Source organism: Mustela lutreola, chromosome 9 (assembly GCF_030435805.1).
Source record: "Mustela lutreola isolate mMusLut2 chromosome 9, mMusLut2.pri, whole genome shotgun sequence".
Classification (NCBI taxonomy): Eukaryota; Metazoa; Chordata; class Mammalia; order Carnivora; family Mustelidae; genus Mustela; species Mustela lutreola.
The window spans coordinates 135,549,859-135,577,656 of record NC_081298.1 but is presented as its reverse complement, the minus strand read 5'-3'; positions in this window follow the sequence as shown (position 1 = coordinate 135,577,656).

Genomic DNA, 27,798 nt, shown 5'->3' with positions numbered 1-27,798 from the left:
AATTTTTACCAACATTTCTCAAAATTATAGGTGAATATCATACTGTGGATATTTTTGTTGAAAGCAAGTAGTATCAGTGATAAGTTTCAGGTGTTGGTTGAATTAGCCTGAAGAGGAGGCTGTAGCATCTGTAGGTACAAGTCTTGGGGGACATGCAGGAACTGAGATGACACGCACATTATGACAGCAATAACCACCACCAAGCAAATGCCTAGGGAAGAGGGTCACAAGTGGGCGCTATAATTGACTGAATCACTGGGAAACAGCAAGGATGTTCTCTGAATCTAAAGAGATTCAAACTCAAGCACCCTGGAATCATGGAAGAATCACCAGTGGGTATGTGGAATTTAAAGGAATCACTCCAGATTCTGCCCCACCTTCCAATGTGCCCTTTGTTAAAGTGAAGGGCATGAGACCAAGGTTGTGATGGAGGGCTGGGTTCTTTCCCTTTTCATACACCACTGCCCTTCTCACACTTTATCAAAGTAAGTATATTTCTCACTCTTTCCCAAACTCTAGATGGTGCTTTGCTCATGTATAAAAATCACCAGGACACCAAATAACCTGTTCAAAATACAGTGAACAGTCTCTGTGACAGAAAAATCAGATATCAAGTCATTAGCCATTGACTCCCACTTTTCCAGTAGACACAGCTCATCTTTTCATTAATGTCATGATAGACCATCATTATGTGCCACTGAATTTTCTGGGCTGGCTTTTCTAGCCAGCTTGTAATAAATTGGTGTTGCGGTTGCAAAAGGAAATAGATTCTAAACTTGTGTGACATAGGGGTCAGCTAACTAAAGTGTGTAGGCAAACCCAACCTTGTACCTCTTAGAACACAGCCACACTCATTTATGTATATATTGTCCATAGTGGCTTTCATGCCACAACAGAGCTGAGTAGCTGAGACAAAGACTGTCTGGCACACAAGACCTATAATATTCAGTCTGTGGCCTTTCACAGAAAAAGATTGCCAACCTCTAATGTAACACATCCTTTTTCAAGTCAGGTAGTTTCAATTTTTTTTTTTTTTAATGTAGGGAAGGACAAAAATGGTTTCTACTGAAAATCTGTTTTCCTTCTGGGAATCTGGAATTATGGTGTGTGCTAAAAGGATGGTGCCTACATGACCAGCCCACAATTAAAACTTTGGGTGTTGAGTCTTTAATGAGCTTCCCTGGTTGACAATATTTCACACATGTTGTCACAACTCATTGTTGAAAGAATTAAGTACACCCAGTGTGATTCTACTGAGAGAAGACTTTTGGAAGCTGGCTCCCCATTTCTTCTGGACTTCTCCACATGTGTTTTTCCCTTTGCTGATTTTGCTTTGTAGGCTCTCACTGAAATAAATCCTACTTGTGGATATGACAATAGGCTGGGTCCTGTGAAACTTCCTAGCAAATCATCAAACCTGGGGGTGGTCTGGCAGACCTCAGACACAGCAGAGTAATAAAAAGACTCTCAAGCATAAAATATATCACATTAGGATAACATTCTATGAGAGCAAGGGAATGGGAAAGAGTAAATTCTAAGAGCAAAAAGAGTAACATGAAATTTTCAACTCTTGAAGAAAATCTTGCTCACCATTTTTAAAATAGAGAATCATAGGTAACAATTTGTTATGATATTAGAACCCACTGGATATATTTAAAAGAGTGAGATAAAGGACTTATTTTTAACACATCACTATTTATAATGTGTTGAAAATTTAAATTTATAAAAATTTAGAAATATGTGAAGAAATATACAGATTTATAAAAAGAGGTAAATAAATAAAATTTAAGGCTATAATGAGCACTGGATGTTACATGTAACTAATGAATCACTGAACTCTACCTCTGAAATGAATAATACAATGCATGTTAGTTAACTGAATTTAAATAAGATATTTTTAAAATAAAAAATACATAATGACTACCATAAATAAATGTTTCTTGCTCTTATAGAGGGCTATATACTCTTTAGAAAATCTTAGGAAAGCTATAAAAACTCTCTCCAGAAAAAAATGCACATATACATACATATACAAAATTTTATATATAGGATCTTCTGTTTCCAACCAAAATGAACAGAGACCAGATTTACCATATTGACTAAAACTACAAGAAAGGACAAAAATACATAAAACAACAGTTTAAAGACACTGGATATTAAACAACAGTAGGACAGTAGTCCATGACAGACAGGAAACAAAGGAAGTGAACCCTATGATTGCCCCAGTTCACTCCTTGGAAAAATTTTCTAGCTGTGATGCAGAAAGGGAAAATCCAAGCAGAACTTCCCTCACCTACTGAGTTGAGGAGAAGGAGCTGAGAGTTCAGGTGAACCTGAGTAGCTAGCATTCACAAAATACAATCCCAGAGAGATCTAGAGAGTTCTTTGTACAGTGAGATCTGAAAATCTGCAGAAGTCTTTCCCAAATATTTAGCAAATCAGTGCATCTGTATGAGGAAATCACCTCAAGGAATGAACTAGCAAAAAGGACAGAGGAAATACTACTTAGTCCTCACGAGGGAAAAAATAATGCCCATTCCCACCAATAAGAGTGAAACACCTCAGAATTCATGGAACAGTAGATAGAGAGTACTCAGAAGAGTATTGGCTCAGTACAGGAGAATAATTATACCCAGACTAAACACTGCTCTGTTCTACCAAACAAATCTTGAAATCAAAACCTGAAATGGTCAAACTGATTCTAAGTAACTTAGCTGATTCCCACAGCATAATTCAAGAATATTTATAGGTATATAATATCCAACACCCAAAGAGGAAAGATTAGTGATGCCTGGCCTCTAATCAAAAATTACCAGGCATGCAAAGAAGCAGGCAAATAGGACCCATAACATAAAATAAACCAATAAACTGATACCATCCATAATTGGCATAGGTGTTAGAATGAGCAGACAAGGACATTAGAATAATTATTATAACCATTCCATAGTCCAAAGTTTAATAGAGACATGAAAAATATTAATGAAATCCAGGTCAAATTTCTAGAAATGAAAACTATAATGTTTGAGATTTTAAAAAAATACATTGGATAGGACTAATGGCAATTAGGTATTGAAGAAGAAATTGCAATGACATAACAGCAGTAACTATTCAAAATGAAACCCTGAGGAAAAAGAGAATCAGTTCATCAAAGGTACATAACAATCTTAAATGTTTATGTACTTGACAACAGAAAAGTCAAAATACATGAAGGGAAAACTGATAGAATTACAAGGACTAATAGACAAATCCACATATATAGTTAAATGTTTTAATACTCTATGTGGATGATAGATAACTTCAAAATAACACCAAACAACTTGATATAATTAACATTTAGAACAGGCTACCGAACAATGGGTAATACACACACTTTTTAAGTGCACGTGAAAGACTGACCAGGATGGTCAGTCTACTGACCTACTGTCTACTACCTACTGTCTATTTTTTTAAAAAAGATTATGTATGTATGTATGTATGTATGTATGTATTTGAAAGGGAGAGAGCAAACATGAGAGTGGGTGGAAGGGAATGTGGAGGGGGAGAAAGAAGCAGACTCCTTGCTGAGTAGGGAACCTGATGCAGGACTCAATGCCATGACCCTGAAATCATGACCTGAGCTGAAGGCAGATGCTTAACCAACTGAGCCACCCAGGTGCTCCTACTCTTACCACTTCTATTCAACATCATATTGGAAGACCATGTCAGTACATTATGTTAAGAAAAAGAAAAGCCATACATACTGGAAAGAAAGAAGCATAATTATCTTTGCTCACAAATAATATGATCATCTATATAAAAAAATCTAATGGAATCTATAACAAAGCTACTAGAACTGAGTTTAGCAAGGTTATGGAATATAAAATCAATATACAAAATCAGTCTAATTTCTATATTTCAGCAATGAACGCTCAGATATTAAAACAAAAAATATTATTTACAATAGCATACAAAATATAAACTACTTAATAATAAATCTGCCTCAAGTGAATAAGACCTATTCAGCAAAAACTCTAAAATACTGTTGAGATAAATTAAAGACTTAAAAACTAGGGAAATGTACTGTGTACATAGGTTGGAATACTTAATATTGTTAAGGTGCAGATTCTCCCCAAAACTGATATATGAATTCATGCCATTCCAGTCAATCTACCAGCAACATTTTTTTTTAGTTTTTTTTAATTAAATTTATTTATTTTCAGCATAACAGTATTCATTATTTTTTCACCACACCCAGTGCTTCATGCAATCCGTGCCCTCTATAATACCCACCACCTGGTACCCCAACCTCCCACCCCCCCACCACTTCAAACCCCTCAGATTGTTTTTCAGAGTCCATAGTTTTTCATGGTTCACCTCCCCTTCCAATTTTCCTCAACTCCCTTCTCCTCTCTAACTCCCCATGTCCTCCATGCTATTTGTTATGCTCCACAAATAAGTGAAACCATATGATAATTGACTCTCTCTGCTTGACTTATTTCACTTAGCATAATCTCTTCCAGTCCCGTCCATGTTGCTACAAAAGTTGGGTATTCATCCTTTCTGATGGAGGCATAATACTCCATAGTGTATATGGACCACATCTTCCTTATCCATTCGTCCGTTGAAGGGCATCTTGGTTCTTTCCATAGTTTGGTGACCGTGGCCATTACTGCTATAAACGTTGGGGTACAGATGGCCCTTCTTTTCACCACATCTGTATCTTTGGGGTAAATACCCAGGAGTGCAATGGCAGGGTCATAGGGAAACTCTATTTTTAATTTCTTGAGAAATCTCCACACTGTTCTCCAAAGAGGCTGCACCAACCTGCATTCCCACCAACAGTGGAAGAGGATTCCCCTTTCTCCACATCCCCTCCAACACACATTGTTTCCTGTCTTGTTAATTTTGGCCATTCTAACTGGTGTAAGGTGATATCTCAATGTGGTTTTAATTTGAATCTCCCTGAGGGCTAGTGATGATGAACATTTTTGCACGTGTCTGATGGCCATTTGTATGTCTTCATTGGAGAAGTCTCTGTTCATATCTTCTGCCCATTTTTTGCTATGATTGCCTGTTTTTTGTGTGTTGAGTTTGAGGAGTTCATTATAGATCCTAGATATCAACCTTTTGTCTGTACTGTCATTTGCAAATATCTTCTCCCATTCCGTGGGTTGTCTCTTTGTTTTCTTGACTGTTTCCTTTGCTGGGCAGAAGCTTTTGATTTTGATGAAGTCCCAAAAGTTTATTTTCGCTTTTGTTTCCTTTGCCTTTGGAGACATATCTTGAAAGAAGTTGCTGTGGCTGATATCGAAGAGATTACTGCTTATGTTCTCCTCTAGGATTCTGATGGATTCCTGTCTCATGTTGAGGTCTTTTATCCATTTTGAGTTTATCTTTGTGTACAGTGTAAGAGAATGGTCGAGTTTCATTCTTCTACATATAGCTGTCCAGTTTTCCCAGCACCATTTATTAAAGAGACTGTCTTTTTTCCACTGCATATTTTTTCCTGTTTTGTCAACGATTAATTGACCATAGAGTTGAGGGTCCATATCTGGGCTCTCTACTCTGTTCCACTGGTTTATGTGTCTGTTTTTATGCCAGTACCATGCTATCTTGGTGACCACAGCTTTGTAATAAAGCTTGAAATCAGGTAACGTGATGCCCCCAGTTTTATTTTGTTTTTCAACATTTCCTTAGTGATTCGGGCTCTCTTCTGATTCCATACAAATTTCTGGATTATTTGCTCCAGCTCTTTGAAGAATACTGGTAGAATTTTGATTGGAATGGCATTAAAAGTATAGATTGCTCTAGGCAGTATAGACATTTTAACAATGTTTATTCTTCTGACCCAAGAGCATGGAATGGTCTTCCATCATATTTTTTAACAGAAATTAGCAAGCCAATTTCAAATTTTACATAAAATGCTAAGGACCTAGAATAGATAAAACAACTTCAAAATAGAACAAAGCTGTAGGGGTGATACTATCAAATTTCAAGACTTTTTCTAAAGCTATGATACTCAAAACAAGGTGATATTGCCATATAGACAAATAAATCAAGAAAACAGAACAGAAATTAAAAAAACACCTATACAAACAACCAAATTCTGACAAAGGTGCAACATCATTTAAGTGAGAAATATTCTCATGAAAAAATAACTTAAAACTGATCACATACCTAAAGGTAAAGGCTAAAAGTATAAATTTCTCAGAAGAAAAAAAATAGGAATAAATCTAAGGCAATGGTTTCTTAGAATCACATAAGAAGGAACAACTGCAAAAGAACAAAAGCTGGGCTTCATCAAAATTGAAAACTTCTCTGCTCAAGATAGCATCATCAAGAAACTGAAAAGATAACCCACAGAATGGAAGAAAACCTGTAAATCATTTATCCAATAAGGGACTTGTATCCAGAAGGTTAAAGAGTGATTCCATATTTGATGTTGGACAGCTCTCAAACCCCACCTTTCATCTTTTCCTTTCTGCCACACATTGGACATGTTGATTAAAAAAAAAAAAAAAAAAAAAAAAAAAGTCAGGTGCTCCCTCCTTTGGCACTGTCAAGAGTTCAAGTAATAAAAGCTCTGACATGTTCACAAGAACACCCCCACCCTCAGCTCTACCCCAACTATAATAGAAGACACATCAATCCCTTTCCCTACTCTCCCAAACCAGATGTAGACTTGTTTGGTATTCTTGCCCCCTAAAAAGACTAATTATGTGAATAACAAAGCTTTCCACATCCTCTTGGTGCATGTGTGGTGTTATTAGTACTGACATCCGCATTAAATTTCGGGTGAGAAGTCCATTCCACTTCTATAGGCTCATCACAACACAGAATAGATAAAGAAACCTTACAACTCAAAAATAAAAAGACAAATATCCCAATTTAAAAGTTGGCAAGATATCTAAATAGACATTTCCCCAAAGAACATATGCAAATGGCAATAAGTACATGGAAAGATGTTCAATATCTTTAGTCAGGAGAGAAATTCAAATCAAACCCACAATGATATACCACTTTACACCCTCCAGGATGACATAATAAAAAAGACAGACAATAACAAGTCTTGGCAACAATGAGAAAACATTAGAAGATTCATACATTGCCAGTGGGAATGTAAAATGGTATACAGCTGTTTTGGAAAACAGTTTGACAGTTCTTCAAATTATTTCAACATAAAATTACAAATGACCCAGCAATTCCACTCCTAGATATGTATCCAAGAAAAACGAAAACATACACCCAATGCAAAAACTTGTATTAAAAAAGTTCATAACAGTATTATTCAAAATAGTCAAAATGTAGAGACTCAAACATCCATCAAGTAATGAATGGATAAAGAAATAGGTTAGGGGCACCTGGGTGGCTCAGTTGGTTGAGCAACTGACTCTTGATTTCTGGTCAGGTCATGTCAGGTCATGTAAGCTCAGGTCAGGTCAGAGTCATGGAATCAAGCCCCACATCAGGCTCTGCACTCAGCAGAGAGTCTGCTTGAGATTTTCTCTCCCTCTCTCTCTCTCTGCCCCTCCCTGTTTATGCACTATTAATCTCTCTAAAATAAATAAATATATTTTTTTAAATGAAAGAAAGAAATGTGGTCTATCCATATGATGAAATATCATTTGGCTACCAAAAGGAATAAAGTACAGACACATGGTACTACTTGGATGAACTTGAAAACATTATGCTAAGTGAAAGAAACCAATCACAAAAGAAATCACAGATTATATAATTCCATTTATATGAAATGTGTAGAATAGGCAGATCTAAAGAGACGGAGATATTAGTGTTTGCCTATGGCTTAGAGGAGTAGGTACCATGACGTGACTGCTTAATGGGAAGGGAATATCTTTTTGGATCAAAAAAATGTTCTAAAATTGATTGTGGTGATAGCTGGGTAACTGTAAATACACTAAAAGTATGGAAACGTACACTTTAAATGGGTGAACTCTATAGTGTGTAAATTATATCTCAATAAAATAAAGCTTTGTAACAAAATAAAAAGCAATTTAGAGGAGAAGGGATCACTGTATAAATAAATGGTGCTGGGGAAATTAGATATCCAAAAGCAAAAAGATGAAATTCAATCTATAGTTCCTTGTACCAAACACAAAAGTTAACTCAAAATGGGTCCCAGCAACAAAGAATCAGGGGAAAAGAAAAGTCAAGACTAGGGGAGGGGGCAACAGCTATTGAGACAGTACAGGTATCAGAGGGCTCCTAATACAATAAGAACCAGGGACACTTATGAGTGAAAATTCTGAAACTTGCCCAAAGACAAGAATCATCTGAAGTAACTCCTTAAAATAAACTCTTAAGAAATCGGTAACTCAGACCCCTAACTCAGACCCAGATTCTCTATGGGATAATTTAATTTGCATCCCACATGAGCCTTGTTGTTCAAGGGAACAACAAACAACATGGGAAGTTTAGTAAATACTGCCCCAATGCATATATTTTTGGTTGTAAATGAATACAAAATATAACTAAAAAATTTTAAATGGCCTATTTGGATCTTTAGTGATTCCAGTATATGGTATGAAACTCATTGGTATAAAAAAGACCATACAGTAAGGTGTTCAGCAGAAAAAGCTAGACTTCTGGAATTCCCACTCACACTCTGCCACTGGACAAGTTAAATCTATCTTCAACAAGAAAAGAATAATAAAAGCATCTAATAAGTCTGTGAGCAATGACTGGAAAAACATCTCCATGAAAATCATTTAACAGAGTGCCTAACAAGTAGTAAGCTTTCCATAAACTAGAGTTCATATCATGACTACAGAACAAGAAAACCTTCTCCCCGAACTCTTATTTTAATTCCCACTGCTTTCTAAGAATGATGGAACCTCCCATCTGCATTGCAAACCCCTGTAATCTGTTCAGGTATGCTAAAGATAAATTCTTCATAATAAAAAGGTAAGAAATTATAAAGAGAGGAGCCAGGTCAAACATGGTTGAAAAGGAGCAAAGGGAATCCTACCCACCCTCCCCCATTTTCTCATCCCCAGAGGACAGTCCACCATCCAAGAAGGGTCTCTGAGAAACAGAAATGTCTAGTGTATAGTTATACATTTTTCTGGGGAATTATGGTATAAACTCACTCCTCTGTCTCTCCCATAGAAATTCCAAATTGATCACAAAGGTTTTTCTGAACATCTAGAGTTTAAGGGGAGCATGAAGGTACTGCTATGTTGACAGAGCTGACACAGTGGGAAGCCCCAGATATGGGCAGAGCCTCCAAGGAGTGGGTGATAAGAGGCACTGGGTCATAATAAAAATAATAAAATAAGTTTCCCAGTGTTCAAAGAAACCCCTATGTTAATATGACTACATTGTAATGAAATTTGCCCCATCAACAAAGCCCTATTCCTGAAGGTAAATACAAGGCTATCCCGTGCAGAGTGTGGTTCAAGACACCAAGAAAGAGAAATATTCTATAATAGAAAACTTAAATGTGCAAACCTTAGATGTGCAAAAACAGAAATCCTTTCTGGACCTTGGTCTCTTGGGCCTGGATTTGAAGAATCTAATCCTCGTGGGGACATTCCAAGTGGAGTGGAAAGGTGAACTGGGACAGATGAAGGTGGTTTGGCAACCAGATTAGAAGACCTCTGCTAGGTGTCCACAAGCTGGAAGACAAGTCAGCTATCCCTGTGAGGTCAAATAGAGAGCCAGGCATCATTCATTTCCAGTATTCCATCATAAATGCTTTAATAAAACTTCATCGAGCCTCAACCTAGCAGTGCTCCTGGCGAAGGGGTGGGGGTGGTATTAAAGCAAGATTCTGTTGCCCACTATTCCGTATCATCATTTAAAAGGGAGCAATTCTCCCTGAGGGCCAGTGGGATGGTACAACTAAGCAACTGGTACAACTTTCCAAGGAAAAGTAACTCTCTAGGAAGAATTGCCGCAAGAAGATCAACTAGCCCCTTCCTATTCTCTCTTCATTGTCAAAAATGTGGCTTTAAATTTTATTTGTTTCTCTCATAGCTACAAATTTTAGCTCTTGCTGTACCAATGTCTTGAATTGTTTTCTTATTTCTACATAAAACTTGGTTCAAATCATTAATATAGTAGATCAAAACTACCACCAAATTCATTATTTGGTTGTTTTACTGATCAAAAACTGGAAGAGCAATCATTTGTGAAATCCCTTCATTTTCTCTTTTCTTTTCCACCACTAGCAACCAGTTGGCCTTCTTTCTGATACATGCCACAAAGAACATTCCACCCCATTGAAAACTTGACTGCTTACTAACAATGAGTATGAAACAGTAATGCTACCTTGAGTTGTGGGTGCTGAGCAGCCAGCCATGGTTACTTACCACCTCATGGTATCATGAGATTCATATTTGCATCCCAGCTAGATTATAAATGACTATACAGATCCTGGGATTTATGTGGGTCATGGATCATCAAAATGATGAATGCTCAAATCTGCAAACACCAAGACTCTACTGAATAAAATCTCACTGTGATAAGCTAAATGTCCATCCCTGTGGCTCTTGCATCCCCATCAACCAGATGTGTCAGTCACCAGAGCCCATAATGATGCCTACTTTGAAGTATCTAAAGAAGCATAAGGACATTTCTAGTTCAACTCTGCAATTCTCACAATGCCTAGCACAGAGATTCATACACAGAAAAATGTCAATCAATGCTTGTCAAATGCTATGCTCTGTTAAAGAAGGCAGATAAAAAAATAGAGGCTTCTGAAATTAAAATTCATTCACCATGCTAATGAAATTAATCCAAACACTACTGAATACCTAATAAGGACCAAACCTTCACACACATGATGATATCTAATTTATCCTCACAGGTTAAAAGAAGTTAGGTGATTTCCTTAGGTCACACAGCTAGAAAATTGTGGAATCAGATATAAGTCCAGGTCTCCAGAATTCTAAAGGCAGGGCTGCCTCTCAAAAAACCATGTGGAGAGAACCCTCAAAGACAAGAGAAGCAAGAGATGATGGAGAGGGCTATATTTCTAGTACCCCAAACTCATAAGAGGCCAGAGTAAAAGACCACCCTAGCTGTCATCTAAATCCTCAGCTGTCCACAGGGCTGGCATATGCTGAATCACCAAGTGTTTTTGGAATCGGAAGTGATGTCTCACAAATGATAATTGTGAATAATACTTGGCTATAATGAACAAATCCATGATGGGGAAAGGGTCTTTCCTTAAGATAGTGTCTTTCCCCACACCCTTCGTAGGGCTCAGTCTACCCTTTTGGTATTCTCATGAAACTCTTTCTTAACCCACTCTCGGGTATTGTGGACACACTGAGGTGTCAGTGGCTAATCCCAGCATAAAGGTTTTAGCTATAATGTATCTCGGGCCTTGATGTGTCAATTTCAGAAGCATCAGTGACCCTGGAGTCTGCATGTGAAGATCAAGGATGATCTAAAACCTTCCCAGGGGACACAAAATGGCCACCCCTTGGTGGACACCTAGTCCCCCAAAGTTATAAACCCTGCTGCATCAAATAGACCTGAAACCTATATGACTGCTTTTGAATTATGCTATATAAAATTCGTATATAAAATAAGCCTCTAAAAAGGGATAACAACTTGGGAATACCTTAAGAAGTAAAATTGATTTGATTTTAAGAAAGAATTTAAAAACTGGCTTTGAATGTGTGCATTCATCTGATTCAAAATATGTTTTTGACAGACACAGGTAAAGCAGCTGAGGGAAAAGGAAAAAAAAGTAGAATTTAAAATCTATCCAGGGCTTTCAAAGCATCGTATGAGCTTCATTGACACAGAAAAGAAGCTTCAAACCACAAAACAGGAACAATGAAAATCAAAGGCAAAGGAAAATGAACAAACGGGATAAAGCTAGGTGTTCTTTCTTCCCCAGGAATATTTTTAGTTTATTACTTGTTGTTAAAGTTTACTGTGTGCCATTAAAATCCTGGGCATGTGTTCTTTATGAATATGTGAATTGCTTTGTTTCAGTAAAGTTTGTTGGGAAGAGGTGATCGTCATTATTATACGCATTTAGTATAATGCTCCATGTTGCCTACTGAATCAAACTAAACTCCTCAGCCTCATTTAAGACTCCACAAAATGATCCTAGCCAATTTCTCTAGCCTTTTACCACAAATTTCTCTACCTGAAATGTCATTCCCCCTTCTCTATGTGTCCAAATTCTTCCCATCCTTCAATACCCAGATTAAAAGCCAACTCTCCCCCAGCATACTTCTCAGATTCTCCAAGGGGAAAGAATCTCTCCTCCTCCTTTTGATTTCCATAGGATCTAAACATACCCTCTCAAAACCAACTTATAAAAACACCACTGTTGGTCTTTAATAAGTTATTATTATTTATTGCCTCACTGCACACTGAGCTCCCTAAGGGAATACATCATGTCATCCATATCTTTGGAACCCTAAAATTATCTAGGAAATAATTTGTCGCATAGAAGTAGTTCAAAAAATCCAATTCATTAATGAAAGCTATAGTGTCTATAAGCACCCCTGATGCATGGAAAGGAAGAACAAGTGTACAACAGGACCATTTGGTGTAGTGAGGAAGAAGCAGTCTGGGGCCAGAAGAAATGACTTTGCTTACAAGGGAAACTAGAGGAATATTATGAACCCAGAAATGTAATAAAGAAAATGTGCTTACAGTGCAAGTTGATGAGCCAATATTAGGACAGCAACGAATTAAGTTTACTATCCAGGTCCATGGTTTCCCCCAATATGTCCCTATTTTCAGTCCTCATTCTCAATGAATGTTTTATTATGAACCCTACTTAAATAAAATACTCATAAAGTCTCAAGACTGAAAAGAACCTTAAAGTTCTTCTAGCCGTGAGGTCCAGTCTATGTTTTAGAAGACTAGATGATATCCTTGTTGAGTGGTCATCCATTCTCTCCTGAGTTATCTCTTATGGCAGGCAGAATTCCAAAAATAACCTCCAGAATTACATATCCCATATCCCTGAACCCTGTATCTTATGTGGGAGTATATTGAACAATTGATCTCAAAAAGGGAAGATTGTCTGAGTGGCTCTAATTTAATCACATGAGTCCTTAAAAACTGAGAACTCTGTCCAGCTGGTGGCAGAAGGAGGAGTCAGAGATTCAAAGCATGAGAAGGACTCCACACTTCATTGCTGGTTTTCAAGATGGCAGGGACCACAAACCAAGGAATGTAGGTAGTTTTTAGAAGCTAAGAAAAATCCCTACCTGACAAGCCACCACGGAATGAGGACCTGCCCTATAACCTCATGAAACTTAATCCTGCCTACAACCTGAGTGAACCTAAAGTGGATTCTCTCCAACAGAACCTCCAGCTAAAAGCTCAGGCTGGCCACATCTTTATGTTAAACCTTGTGAGACTCTCCACAGCATAACCTCCTAAGCCTGCCTGGGCTTCCAACCCACATAACAGGTTTAATAAATGGTATTTTTGTAAGTTGCTCAATTTTTGGTAATCTGTGGTAATTTGGCAACCGTAAAAAACAGATACACTTCCACTGACATGAAGTGATTACTGCACTTCTCCAGTGACAGCCTTGTCTATCCTTGGAGCACTCTGGTTAGTAGAAAGTTCTTTTCTCAATTCAGTGAATTATTCCTCCCTATAACATGCATTGATCCTACCCTTATCATTTGGTTCACTTGGTACAAATTCAATCTTTCCACATGACAGCCTTTCAAAAATTAAAGATGTTTCTCATACCACAGTCACATCCTTAGTCTCTTACAGCTTGCTTTATACTGTGTATTTTTTAGGTTTTGTTTTGTTTTGCCATCCTGTTCATCTCCTATGCATATGGCCTCATTTATCCAGGTGGTTAATAAAGTCAGGCACTCTTAAAGAATATGGTATCAGTGCACCCCTTTTTGGCACTACACCACCTCTGAATGTCTGAGGTCAGCACACAAACTTTCTCTAGCTTGAAGCCTATGTCCAATGTGCATGGATAACTGGGATTGCAAGATGGATTATCTTTTAGATTTCAAAGAGAAACTGCCTGGATATCTTTGGGTCAGCCATTGTTTTATCATGACTGGTAGAAAAAGAGATGGTCCAGAAGGAGTTTGATTTTTTAGGCTCTTACTTGGCAGCCACCTAAATACATGTGCAGTTTATGAAGGAACATTCCTCTGACAATGATGGAGTAACTGTTACTGAAGTAGCCCTCCCACTATCAACAACCATAAAATCAGGAAATGAAATATATTAAGCAACTTTCTTCAGACATTGAGCAATAGACAGCACTGGACTGTGAGTGATCTTCGAGAGAAAGAAATACAGGAGGTGTACAGTCAGGGTCCTAGCAATTAAGGAGGCAGATTTGGAAGAAGCAAAAACTGGTAACTGGAACACAGGCTGAACCTCCTGCCTGCCCTAGCTTTCAGCCTGAAGGTATTCTTCCAACTGCAGTGCAGGAAGATAGAACCCAAGCAGAAGCACAGCAGTCTGGCTGAGCTGAGAAGCAGGGATCAAAGTTTGGAGCTGGTGGGCTAGCCAGAATTCCCGAGGGCAGGGTACCATGGAGGAGGGAGCAGCACAGAAAAAGAGTGCCACGATTCTGTATTAGAGGTTCCTTTAAGAGTTTGACTGAATATTGAGCTGGGTACATGCAGACAGAGAACCCACAAGGTCTACTGAGAATGGTTCTGAAAGACGTAAGGAGTTCCGACTAACCAGAGTGTATTGAGCTTACTGCAAATTCATTTGAGCTGCTAGAAAGTCCATACTTTAGACCCCCTTGTAGGCGGTTGAATGGTGATCTCAAGAAAGATTTCTTTATTTCCTAACCATTAGAACTTGTGAATGTGACCTTATTTGGAAAAAGAGTTTTTGCAGATGTAATAGAGTTCAAGATCTAAAGACGAGATCATCTTAGATCATCTGAGGGTCCCTAAAACAAATGACAAGTATTCTTATGAGAGAAGAGAAGACACAGAAACAGAGGAGAAAGCTGAAAGAAGATAAAGATAGAGATTGGAGTTATGCATCCACAAGCCAAGGAATGCCTAGAGCCACCAGAAGCTAGAAGAGACAAGGAATACCTTCCCATAGAATCTGGTAAGGGAGTATAACCCTGATAACAGCTTGATTTCAGACTCTGGGCTCCAGACTTGTGAAAGAATACATTTCTCTTGTTTTCAATCACCAAGTTTGTTGTTATTTGTTCAAGCAGACCTAGGAGAATAATATACCACCCTAAGAAAACTGAAAACCAAACATTGAGAGGGTCAAGCTGACCCTATAGTATTATGCCACCTGAAGAATTCAACAGCCTTTAAAAGACAATAATATTCAGACTTTCAGCCATATTACATTTATCATATCAAGCATATGATAAAAAATAAGTAGACATGCAAAGGAGCAAGAAAATGTGACCCATCACAAGAAGAAGGAGAATGATGATGATGGGGAGGAGAAGAAGGATGGTGGGGGTGAGGGGGGAAGAGAAGGAGGAGAAGAAAGAGAAGGAGGCAGAGGAGAAAAAGGAAGAAAGCGTAGAAGGAGGAGAAAGAGGAAGAAAGTGTAGAAGGAGGAGAAAGAGGAAGGAAGGGAGAGAGGGAGGGAGGGAGGGAGGAAGGAAGGAAGGAAGGAGGAAGAAAAGAAGGTGGGGGAGGGAGGAAGTGAGAATGGAAAGAAGAAAGAATGGCATGTTGGATTTTGCAGAAAAGACTACAAGCCAATGGTTTGAAATATGTTTAAGGATTTAAAGAAAAGGATACACACAATAATTGAACAAGAATCTCAGTAGTGAAGTGAAAATAATAATAAAGAACCCAATGGAAATTCTATAACTAAAAAAATACAACAGTGCTCAATTTCTCTATTATACATAGCTTCTTTTAAATTTGATCTTACTGGGCACCTGTTAAGATCAAACTGTTAAGTCAGTTAAGCATCTGCCTTTGGCTTACTTAGGTCATGATCCCATGGTCCTCGGATCGAGTCCTGAATTGGGCTCCCTGCTCAGTGTGGAGCCCGCTTCTCCCTCTCTCTCTTCCCCTCTCCACTGCTCATGAATTTTCTCTCTATATATATCAAAAATAAATAAACAAAATCTTTTTTTTTCATACAGTATGACATTTTATTTTTTAAAAGATTTTGTTTGGGCGCCTGGGTGGCTCAGTTAGTTGAGCAACTGCCTTCAGCTCAGGTCATGATCCCAGAGTTCCACGATCAAGTCCAGCATTGGGATCCAAGCTCCATGGGGAGTCTGCTTCTCCCTCTAAACTTCTCCCCTCTCATGTTCTCTCTCACTCTCTCTCTCTCAAATAAATAAATAAACTTAAAAAAATATTTTATTTATTTATTTGAGAGAGAAAGAGAATGAGCAAGAAAGAGAGCAGAAGCCAGGAGGAGGGATGGAGGGAGAAGCAGACTCCCTGCTGAGCAGGGAGCCCAACAGAGGGCTCAATTCCAGGACCCTGAGATCATGACTAAGCTGAAGACAGATGCTTAACTGACTGATCCAGCCAGGTGCCCCAGATACAAAGTATTTTTTAAAAGAAATTTAGAAATTGCTGAGTTTTATGTACATTATCTCATTTAAAAAGCAGCATGACACACTGAGAACATAATAAGGCTTGGCACTCAAATTCTAGCTTCACATCTTACTAGCCATGGAATTTTGAAGAACTTACCATGGTAGATCATATATATTTTTCCTGACCTGAACAGCATCTCACTTTCCCACCCCTTTCTCCTGGCTTTGCTTCTTGTCCCCTTTATAAACAAGTGTTCAAGTGAAAGTAGCCATCTCACATTCTTTGCCACAGTACTTGTTCTGGAGAATGGTGGTACCTGACCCAAACCAAGACAATGAGTGTCCTTCTCTTGGAGTTTTTAAGCAAAATAAAAGAATAGGGACAAGTTTCTCTTGGTCAGAAACTCCCATATCTCTAGGTAACTAATGCTCTTCTCTCAGGTGCCTGATTTGCCGTACTTCTATTCTTCAATAGGTATTTTTAAGTTGATCTACTTCTATTTACTAAAGCAGAAAGTTGCAGAATTTGAAGAAGTCTTAATGAAAATGTCTTCACGGTCCCTCTTCTGAAGTTGGGGATAGTGAAAAGCTCTAAGACCGAGCAGTCATTTCAATTGTCTCCTGCTCTTCTTCTACCATACACATTATACTGTCACACATTATTTTCCTAAGGGTCCATATTCTGCCATGCTTCTACAACTTTGCTTATGCTAAGGTCCACCTAGAACTCCTCTCTTTCTCTTCTCCTCTTATCAAAATTCTATCTATTGCTTTAACACTCAGTCTAAAGATCATCTCCTCTGTGAAACCTTCCCTGGTCTTTCCAAGGCAGAATGATTCTCTTCATCACTCTACTCCAGAACTTTGTATTATCATATGCTTTGAATTAAAGCTCATTCTGTTGATGTCTGCCTTTCTTGCTTGAAGTATGGACTTTGGGTGTGGGGAAAGGGTGACAAAATTGCATCTTTATTCACCTTTGAAACACTCATTGATTCTGTTTAGTGAAACTGTGCGTGTACAATGATTAATCAATATTTATTGAATTCAAATTTTGTATTAGTAAAGACTTATCTCAAAGAATTTTATTTATGCACATATTAAAACTATAAAGAAAGGTTGAAAGAACTGGGATTGATTTTCTGGGTCTAGAGAACAAGCTAATATAGTACTGGCTTTGAGTATAGCTGGCACATAGTAGGTAGACAATGAACACTTTTTAAATTGAATAGCATGACCTGGACCACAGCTGCTAATCAGAAAGATCAAGTCTCTGGATGCTCTTTCTTTGTATTAGATACACTCCTCCTCATTTATACTCTTCTGTTTGTACTCCACTGAAACCCAGTCTTTAAATATCACATTTCAATGATGTTTCCTCCAGGCCCTTCCCCCTTTCTCCCCCATTCCAGCTCCAGTGTAACACCTAGTATCTGTATGAGAAGATTCCCCTTTAATCTCACTTTTCAGACAACTCTCAAGGTGCATGGTGGGGGAATTCAGATTATAAAACTTGAATATGAGGGGCATGGAAGTTCATGGAGAGCTATTTTCTGCTGAATTCCATTAGTCATAGCCAGGGATGGGGGAGAAAGTTTTCATTTTTGTGAGTCACTGTTTATCTGTGTATAAATTTAGTAATGAAATGCTTATGCCACTGGGATGTGAAGAAATTTCATTTTTGCTTATAAAATCCTCAGGCCATGTTTGGATACAAAGTGCAATAACACTATAAAATATTGCCCTGATATTGCTATCTCCAGGCCTGGAACTCATTTCTACATTATGAGAAGCAAAAAAGATTTATGGGAAAGATAAGGAGATAGCTTTTCTCAAGTATTTAAATGAGGTTTTCTTTAGATAGTCACTGTCTGCTAGTAGTCTGTTGTTTGGGACTGAGAAAGTATATTTGCCAGTAGCTCTAGAAACTTCTCTATTGGTAGTCAGGATAATACTTTAGTAGGAGTAAAAACAATGACAATTTATTAAGCATCACTACAAGACCACTTTCTACCACCATTATTTTAAATCTTCACATCTTTGTAGAGCAGGTGTTATTAGTACTTCATAGATAAGGAACCTGATGTTCAGAGAACTTGAGCAAATTACCTCAAGTCACATAGCAAGTAGTGGTAAGGCTGGAATTCATAACTAAAACTTCCTGACTCCAAAATCTTTTGCTTTCTCCATTACTATTCTATTGAAGACCAAGTAACATGGATCCCTAACCTACTGTTCAAAACCTGATTTCTAATTGCAATCCTCAGAAATATCTGGCAACTCCTCATTGTCTTCAGAAAAAAAGAAAAGTTGAAAATTAAATACAGATGGGAGAAGGATGACCCCACTACATGGTGTAGATGTGGTGGAAGCCACTTTGGGCCTAGATATAAGTGCTTTGAGGAAAAGTCTAGGCCTATAATTGTAACGCAAAGTTTAAGAGTATTAGGAAATAAGTGTGGGTCTCCTTTATTTATACAAAACCCTATAGATAATGGGATCACCCTTTCTCCTGTGCCTTTCAAAAATACAAAAGAGCTATAAATCTACAAGGGCACACTGAATCCAAAAGGGAATATCAACATGTAAAATACCTCAAAAAATTTGGAGGCACAGAGTAGATGGAGGAGTGGTGACTGCCTCAGCAGAGTGAAGGAATTCACTAAATTCTGCAGGAAAGAATACTGATGAGAGGCCAGCCTTTGGAGGAACCAGTACTGAAGGAAGCAAGGGTGAGATACATGGATGTTAACATAGAAACCTGGTGAAAGACTCCTGCTCAGGCCCCAGGTACTTCCTCTCACCTCTGAACATCCAGGCAACAACCACCCCATCCCACACAATCCCTTGAGGAGGCTGGAAATTTGTCTTCTGAAGAAGTAAAACCATGAAGACCCCATGTTTGGAGACAATAGACACAGCTAAAGCAGGGATGAAGGACAAGGGCTGAAAATAGAAGCATTAAGAGACAGCCACCACTCAGCCCTCTTGACCTGCCTTGCTCCCTAAACATTAGCAGCCTGACCTATGCGCCACCTCCAGGCACAGAGGAGGAAACTGCATGCTCCCTCAGAAGAGACTTCCAGATCTTGACTGGAGGAGATTTCCCAACAAAAGGGACAACTTGTCACCAAACCACTTTATAGGGAGCTTATTACAGGGAGCTATGGTCATTCAGAGATCTAGATTTTATTTTTAATCATGTAACTCTTAGTTTTTTTTTTTTTTAATTTTTTATTTTTTATAAACATATATTTTTTATAAACATATATTTTTATCCCCAGGTCTGTGAATCACCAGGATTACACACTTCACAGCACTCACCAAATCACATACCCTCCCCAATGTCCATAATCCCACCCCCTTCTCCCCAACCCCCTCCCCCCGGCAACCCTCAGTTTGTTTTGTGAGATTAAGAGTCACTTATGGTTTGTCTCCCTCCCAATCCCATCTTGTTTCATTTATTCTTCTACCCACTTAAGCCTCCATGTTGCATCACCACTTCCTCATATCAGGGAGATCATATGATAGTTGTCTTTCTCTGCTTGACTTATTTCGCTAAGCATGATACGCTCTAGTTCCATCCACGTTGTTGCAAATGGCAAGATTTCATTTCTTTTGATGGCTGCATAGTATTCCATTGTGTATATATACCACATCTTCTTGATCCATTCATCTGTTGATGGACATCTAGGTTCTTTCCATAGTTTGGCTATTGTGGACATTGCTGCTATAAACATTCGGGTGCATGTGTCCCTTTGGATCACTACATTTGTATCTTTAGGGTAAATACCCAATAGTGCAATTGCTGGGTCATAGGGCAGTTCTATTTTCAACATTTTGAGGAACCTCCATGCTGTTTTCCAGAGTGGCTGCACCAGCTTGCATTCCCACCAACAGTGTAGGAGGGTTCCCCTTTCTCCGCATCCTCGCCAGCTCTTAGTTTTTTAACTCATAAATGTGAATAGTTTGGGCGGGGGGAACACTAGTTATTTGAATATGACCTCTAATGTGAAAGAAAGAGACAAAAAAAAAAAAAGTAGGAATCTAGAAGACATAGAAGAAGCAAGAAATAAAAATGTATTTTTTGAGAAAATATGATTAATACCTTCACATCCTATTGACAAGAGCAAGATGTTATTGAAAGGTAAAATCTAGAAAGCAAGAAAAATGCTTTTTATATTAAAATTTGATAGCCAAAATTTTTTATTCAATGAAAGCATTGAAAGATAAATCTCTCTGAAGTAAATATGAAAGAAAGAGGAAGATAAGGAAATTAGATAACAAATCCAAGACATCCAACACCTAATTAAAGTGAAAGAGGAAAAAAAAGAAAAAGAAGTAAAAAAGAAGAGAAAAATATATCAAAGAAATAATGCAAGAAAATTTCTTCATAAATGAAGATGTACTTCATAAATGAAGTACATGGCATGAGTGCCTGGCAAACGCCCAGCACAATGAATGAAAATACCATGTTAAATTATAGCAAACTGATCATCAGAACCCCAGGGATCAGTAGATGATCTTCAGGGCTTGCAGGAAAGAAGCAATTTACACTCAAGGAACAAGAAGTAAAATGGCATCAGGTTTATAAACCTAGCCTGCAGTGAAGCGATGTTTTTGGAAATAAGAGGGAAAATTATTTTAACCTAAAAATCTCTATATAATTGGTCTATTACTCAAGTGGAAGGCTAGTTTAAATATATTTCTTGATTTGTTAAGATCAAAGTATTTTTCTCCCAGAATTTTTTTCACAAGAAGCTATTAGAAGCTGTGCTCATACAACCAAGCATGGCAGAGACAATGAGCTATCCAGCAGAATTCAGAATCTCCCTTCCATCCATAGGTTTCTTCCCAGGAACCTGCTATCCAGCCAGGAACTATCTCTCCCAGCCCCTTTTGTGTCTGGGTTGGCCATGGAACTAATTACCTACATTAGAATGGGGGCCAGAGTGAGGTATGTTATTTCTGGGCCAAAGTCGTTACAAAGTAGAGGTTTCTTCTGTGCCCTCTCTTTCTCCATCCTCCAGCTAAAAGCAGACACCAAAGCTCTAGGGTAATATGGAGCGGTAAGATGGAAGAGAAGATAAATGTAACTGGAAAATAAAATGTCATCATATTAAGTCATTAAAATGCTGGAACCCCAGCATTACTTATGAGAGCAGCATTCCCCTATATGGTAGCTAGTCTCAAAGATGGCTACCAACACATCCTTCCACGTCTCCACACACATGCTGCTCCCTACATCAAGACAGGATGTCTGATTCCTCTTCCTGGAATCTGTGCTTGCCTTATGACTTATTTGAACAATAGAATGCAGTAGAAGTGATGTTCTAGGACTTCTAAAGTGAGATAATAAGACTTGTAGTTTCCCTATGGGCATCTCAGAAAGCTCTTTCTTGGCATATGCCCTCACAAAACCTGGCTACCATGCTGTGAAAAGCCCAAGTCCCATGGAGAGGCCATGCAGAGGCACTGGGGTTGACTGCTCAAGCTGTGCTCTCAGCCAACAGGCAGCATCGACTGCCAGCCAGGGAGGGAACCAGAACAATCCAGCCCTGAGATGACTGCCGATAACCTAGCTTCCCAGTCGCTACCACATGAAGCAGACCCCGCTAGCACACTAAACGGTGGTAGATGACACACGGTTTCAAGCCAGTGAGGTTTGTTATGCAGCAGTAGGTAACTGGAATGTTACCTACTAGAAACACATCCCCCTTACACCACATGGTAAGGGGGTAAATCAAGAAGAGGAAGACGAGAAGTCCCGGAAGTAAGAACAATTATTGTTGATGGCTCTAGGGTGAGAGCCGCGCAGCAGAGCTAGAAACCAATGGTCACTTCTGGAATTGGAGAGTGAAGATTTCTGGACAGAGATCTTGAGGCAAACAGGAGTTGATGAGCCTTCTAATATAACTGAACACTTGGAAAAAAATATTAGACAACCTCTGACATTGGATTGAGTACTTGGGAAAAAATGAGAAAAGATACATAGACAATGAAGCAAATGAAAAATTAGGCCATTACTTGTCCAAGGAAAATAAAAATTGAATGAGAATGAAAATACTATCATTATAAATAATGGAACCCTAGGTTAGAAGTCAGACCTCCATTCTATTTCTAGGCCACCACACATTCTGTCTCTCTATATGGTTTCCCCCCACTCTCCCCCGCTCATCTCCATCCCTCCCGAGGAAGTTGACTTGATCACTGAATTGGCCAGTTTCCATCCAGAACACTGACTAGTCATGGACACCATGCTAAAGGTCATGTGCATCCATATGGATATTTCTTTTCATGTCTCATTCCAAGTGGCTGCGTGGGTGGAAGACCCAGACTGTGAGGTGGCAGGAAACAGATGGGCAGGGCTCCTTTCATATTAGGGATGTGTCATCGTTGAAATTTATGATGGCAGAAAAATTTCATTATTTTTAAAAAATTAATACATAAGACTAAAATCTAAAATCCCTATAGTCTGGGCTAATTATGAGCCAAAGAATGAGCTTTGTCAAAGGCAGAGGTGAAACTATGGTGAGAGGCTGTCAAATCTTCAGAATGAGTATATTTGCAGAAAACTGCTGTTTAGAGAAGGAACAGCAGAAACAGAAGAAACATCTCTAGTTTTGAAAATAGATTTTTGTTCTACAGTCAAAGAAGGAAAGGTGAGATGAGACACTGTCCTCCAGGAAACACTACCAGCCCTACCCGTGATAAAGGAAACATGAGGACAATTTCAGGGGTAGACCAAAATTTTTAAGCAGATTTAGGACAGCCTGAACAAGGGAGGGTGCCAAGAGAGACATGGAGCCCTAGAAACACATCCCATCACTGCCAACGTAGAGGGAGTCAAAAGGAAAACTTCTAAGTTGCATTAAAGTAGAATAAGATAGACCAAGTCTGCACAACTAAAAAGCTGAGATAAGGCAAGATTTTGGAGAAGGGCAGATAACAAAGATAAATTGTTTCTCTCTGAGCCCCTGGATCTTAGGCAACAGAACAGCTGTAGTTTCAATTCAGAAATCTATTGAGGACAGGAGCCTTTCTATATACCTGTATTAGAGGTATTTGGAGGAACTGTAATTATTGGTGTATACGTCTCGAAGCAGGGCAGGTACCTAACTAAAGCCAGTCATGGTGCTCAATGAATATTTCTTATACGAATAAGTAATATATGAATGGCTGCCATGTTGACTTCTGAATCTCATAGGATTCTTCTGAGACCACTTGAATACAAAAAAAAAAAAAAAATCAAATGCAGTCAAGAATTAAATGATTAGTTCTGCAGTGGTGTGTGAATATTAGTGTGTTCACATACCATATAGCAGGGCACACTCAAACATCTCAAGTCTACTGATGCTGTAAAGTCAGTTTCTGACATTAACCACACAATCTTCTATGAAATTCTCAGGGTAGGTAAGTGAAACGTTAGCCACAGCCACATGAGTAGTTGAAATAATTAAAGATCCTTTTAAAACCCACACAGTAGGGTAGAATTCACATGTAAATTGTAGATGTTAATCACCCTGTTAATAGGATACTATTTTGAGTGTGTCTCTTGCTAGGAGTTATCTTACAAATACCCCAGAGCAGAAAAAAATTGCTCATTTTCAGAGGTTTAAATTTCTCACAGGTATATCTCTGGGCAGCATAATTGGTGTTGGGGGGGGAGCTATTTTCAACTCTCTAATGAAAAAGATATGGATAAGAATGTTCCATGATAATCCCCATACTAATATCTCCTGCCAACATACAGAATGGCCCATACATTTAATACCATCAAGTAAAACGTAGTTAAAAAATTAGTCTAACACACTGAGCTTCCTCCCCTGAGGATACGCTCCATAAACTCTGGTTTGCACTGTGATACCCTCATCCAGTGGAAACAAAAGGAGGTTTTCATACAACACACATTCCATTAGTCTCTTTAATTCTTCTTGATTTTCTGATTTTTAAAAAAAAATCTAACAGATGTGTTTCCTATTAAGACTTTTCTTATATTTTACAGTAATAGTTTTCATGCCTTTTGAAGGAAATTGATAATAAACTGCTTCCTCTGCAGAAAATACACCATACTTTGTAATGTCAAATTCCTCAAACTTGGCAATAAACTTGGGGATCATTTCTCTGGACACTGACCCCAAACAGATCATCCCAAATTCAGAAAAATAGGTCTTAGCATGAGTCATTGAGGCAACATCATTTAACCTGAGCAAAAAAAAATGGAATACATCCTAAATGTCCAACATCTGGGTGATGCACAAGTAAATCATGGTGTACACTCTTCAAAAAAATACTACATAGCCACTAAAAGAAATGCTTGTATAAGTAGTAATAATAGGAAGGAATGAATATGTTACAAATTCAGTTGAAAAAGAAAGATACAAAATGGTTCACAAACAGCATTATGGCAACTCTTTCAAAAAACACTGTGTAGGGGCGCCTGGGTGGCTCAGTGGGTTAAGCCGCTGCCTTCGGCTCAGGTCATGATCTCGGGGTCCTGAGATCGAGTCCCATGTCGGGCTCTCTGCTCAGCAGGGAGCCTGCTTCCCCCTCTCTCTCTCTCTGCCTGCCTCTCCATCTACTTGTGATTTCTCTCTGTCAAATAAATAAATAAAATCTTTAAAAAAAAAAAAACAGTGTGCATAAAACAGACTGAAAGAAATATATCATAATTTTACCAGTGTCTATTTGGGTGGTAAGATCATGGGTAATTTTTCTTTTCTCTCTCTTCTTTTTTTTTTTTTTTTAATTCCCTTTCTTCTGATTGATTTTAAATGACCCATTTTTTTCACTGCAATTCTTACATTGTTAAAACAGCAAGAATACTTGTTAGTCCATTGAAAATGCTGGGCACAAAATGCATAAGCAGGTTTGCATCTTGGAAGGCTAAAATAAAATTGATAAGTAACCATGATACTACTATTAACGATAATGGGGTATCTTTACATTGAGTATCATGCTTTCAACTTTCCAAAGTGGTTTTTTTTTTTTTAAAGATTTTATTTATTTGTCAGAGAGAAAGAGGGAGAGAGAGTGAGCACAGGCAGACAGAATGGCAGGCAGAGGCAGAGGGAGAAGCAGGCTCCCTGCTGAGCAAGGAGCCCGATGTGGGACTCGATCCCAGGACGCTGGGATCACAACCCGAGCTGAAGGCAGCTGCTCAACCAACTGAGCCACCCAGGCGTCCCCAAAAGTGGTTTTTTTAATCTTTCAATTCCTTATAGTTTTATAACATCTCTCTAAAGCAGATTAAGTTGTTTTACCGCCCATTTTTATTCAGCGTAAACTTGCCGAGCACATCATGCATCAGTCCCTGTATTGTGTGTAGGGAATACAAGAAAATAAGTCATGGTTCATTAATTTGAAGAGCTCGCCACCAAGAAGAAGCAAACGAAGAAACAGACATTCCTAGCAGCAGGGGAGGTGGACATGGGAGGGACGAAACCCACCCAAGGGAAGCCAGGGCATCGAAGCCTGGTCTGGACGTGGGAGTGGGACTTTGACAGCTGGAGGAGGACACAGGAGTGCGTTCATCCTCAACCTGGGTGTGAGCCAGAGGAGCTGACAGACCACACTGCTTGGGAGGGTGACATGTAAGTGGTGTGCTTTGGAGAAGGAGTGGGGACACAGAAGAAACGGGAGGTTCGACGTCAAGTGACACCCAGCTTCACTGTGAGGGCTGGGATTTGACCAACAACTCTGGTCTTTCTCTATGGATCTCAGGGGGAAAAAATTAAATTTGGAAATAAAAAAAAAAAAATAAAAAGCCTGATTCGTGACTCTGCTCTATAAGGATCACCTTGCAAAGTCTGCTTCTCATGGGAAGAAAAGCGTTCCTCACAGGTTGTATGGAACTAATGGAATAACAGGTTTGACCTCAAAGTCCTCTGTGAACTCTAAAAATGTGAGGGGCCATTAGCACACTTCTTCCTGATCTGACAGGGAACCACACCCTTCCCTTCAAAAGTTGCATAGATGCGGCAAATTTCCCAGCAGGACTATGGTTCTCAAGCTTTCCTGGATACTAGAAACACTTGAGGCCCAACTGCACCTTATTTTTTTTTTTTAAGATTTTACTTATTTATTTGACAGACAGAGATCACAAGTAGGCAGAGAGGCAGGCAGAGAGAGAGGGGGAAGCAGGCTCCCTGCTGAGCAGAGAGCCCGATGTGGGGCTCAATCCCAGGACCCTGGAATCATGACCTGACCCGAAGGCAGAGGCTTAACCCACTGAGCCACCCAAGTGCCCCTGCACCTTTTTTTTTTTTAATCAGAAACTCCAAAGGTGTGGTCCAGGCATGGATCAATTTAATACTTACAAGTGATTCCCATCTACAGTCAAGTTCAAGTTCTAGCACTCGAGTACCTGGTTCCTCCGCATGTGGTCCAAAAACTAGCAGCATCAGCCTCACTCAGGTGCTGGCTTGAGACGCAGACTCTCGGTCCCCACCCAGATCTGCCAGGTGAGAACCTCCCTTTTAACAAGCTCTCCAGCAGACTGATGTTTGAGAAGCACTGTTCTAGGCAGATTCAATCATTCAGCAAATATTGTTTCTACTCTGAGTTGGCTGTCAGAATCCAAAAGCGAATTTGTCCCAGTCCTTCTCAAGGGTCCTCTCTAGTAAGCAAGGTAGGTAAGCACACGGGTTACCGAGGAGGGGCACCTTTCTCTGAGAGGATGGGAATGGTGAGTTGCAGCCAGGGAAGGCTTCCTGGAAGAGGCAATGTCAGAGTGGAACAGGCAGATACTGCAGAGCTTTGTGGAGACCACGTTAGAGGCGGAAGCTTACAGTTTGCAGGTTTGAAGTTTAGGGAGGAGGTCCAGATTGGTGACATAATGTGTGTGAAAATGCTCTGTAAACTGTAAATCATTATGCAAATGAGAACATATTATTCCTCACACGTTCTAGTGGTCTTTCTCATAATAAAGTTTTCGGGAAATTAAACTAAACTGTAGCTAAAGGAAATCAAATCAGGACGGATATTCAGCTAGGTACTGAAGTCCGCTGAAAATAATTCTCAACACCACTATCGGATAGTAACCGTGCTCTGCTCAGGCTGTCTGCCAAGGGTGAAAATAGACTGCGCTCTGCCCAGGACAGTCTTAGTTACGCCTGTCATCCCGGCACGACCCTTCCAATGCCTCTGTGCATTCTCAAAAGTGTCCTGCTTTGGATGACTAATATAGATGGGCCCTCCTCTGATAGACCCCTAGGGCTGCAAAAAAAAAAAAAAAAAAAAAAAAAAAGAATGAGATTTCTTCATTTTTCATTTAGGTCTACCCCAGCAGGGTCAGTATCCAGGTTCGTGTGGACTCAGCCCCAAATTTGAGTAGTCTC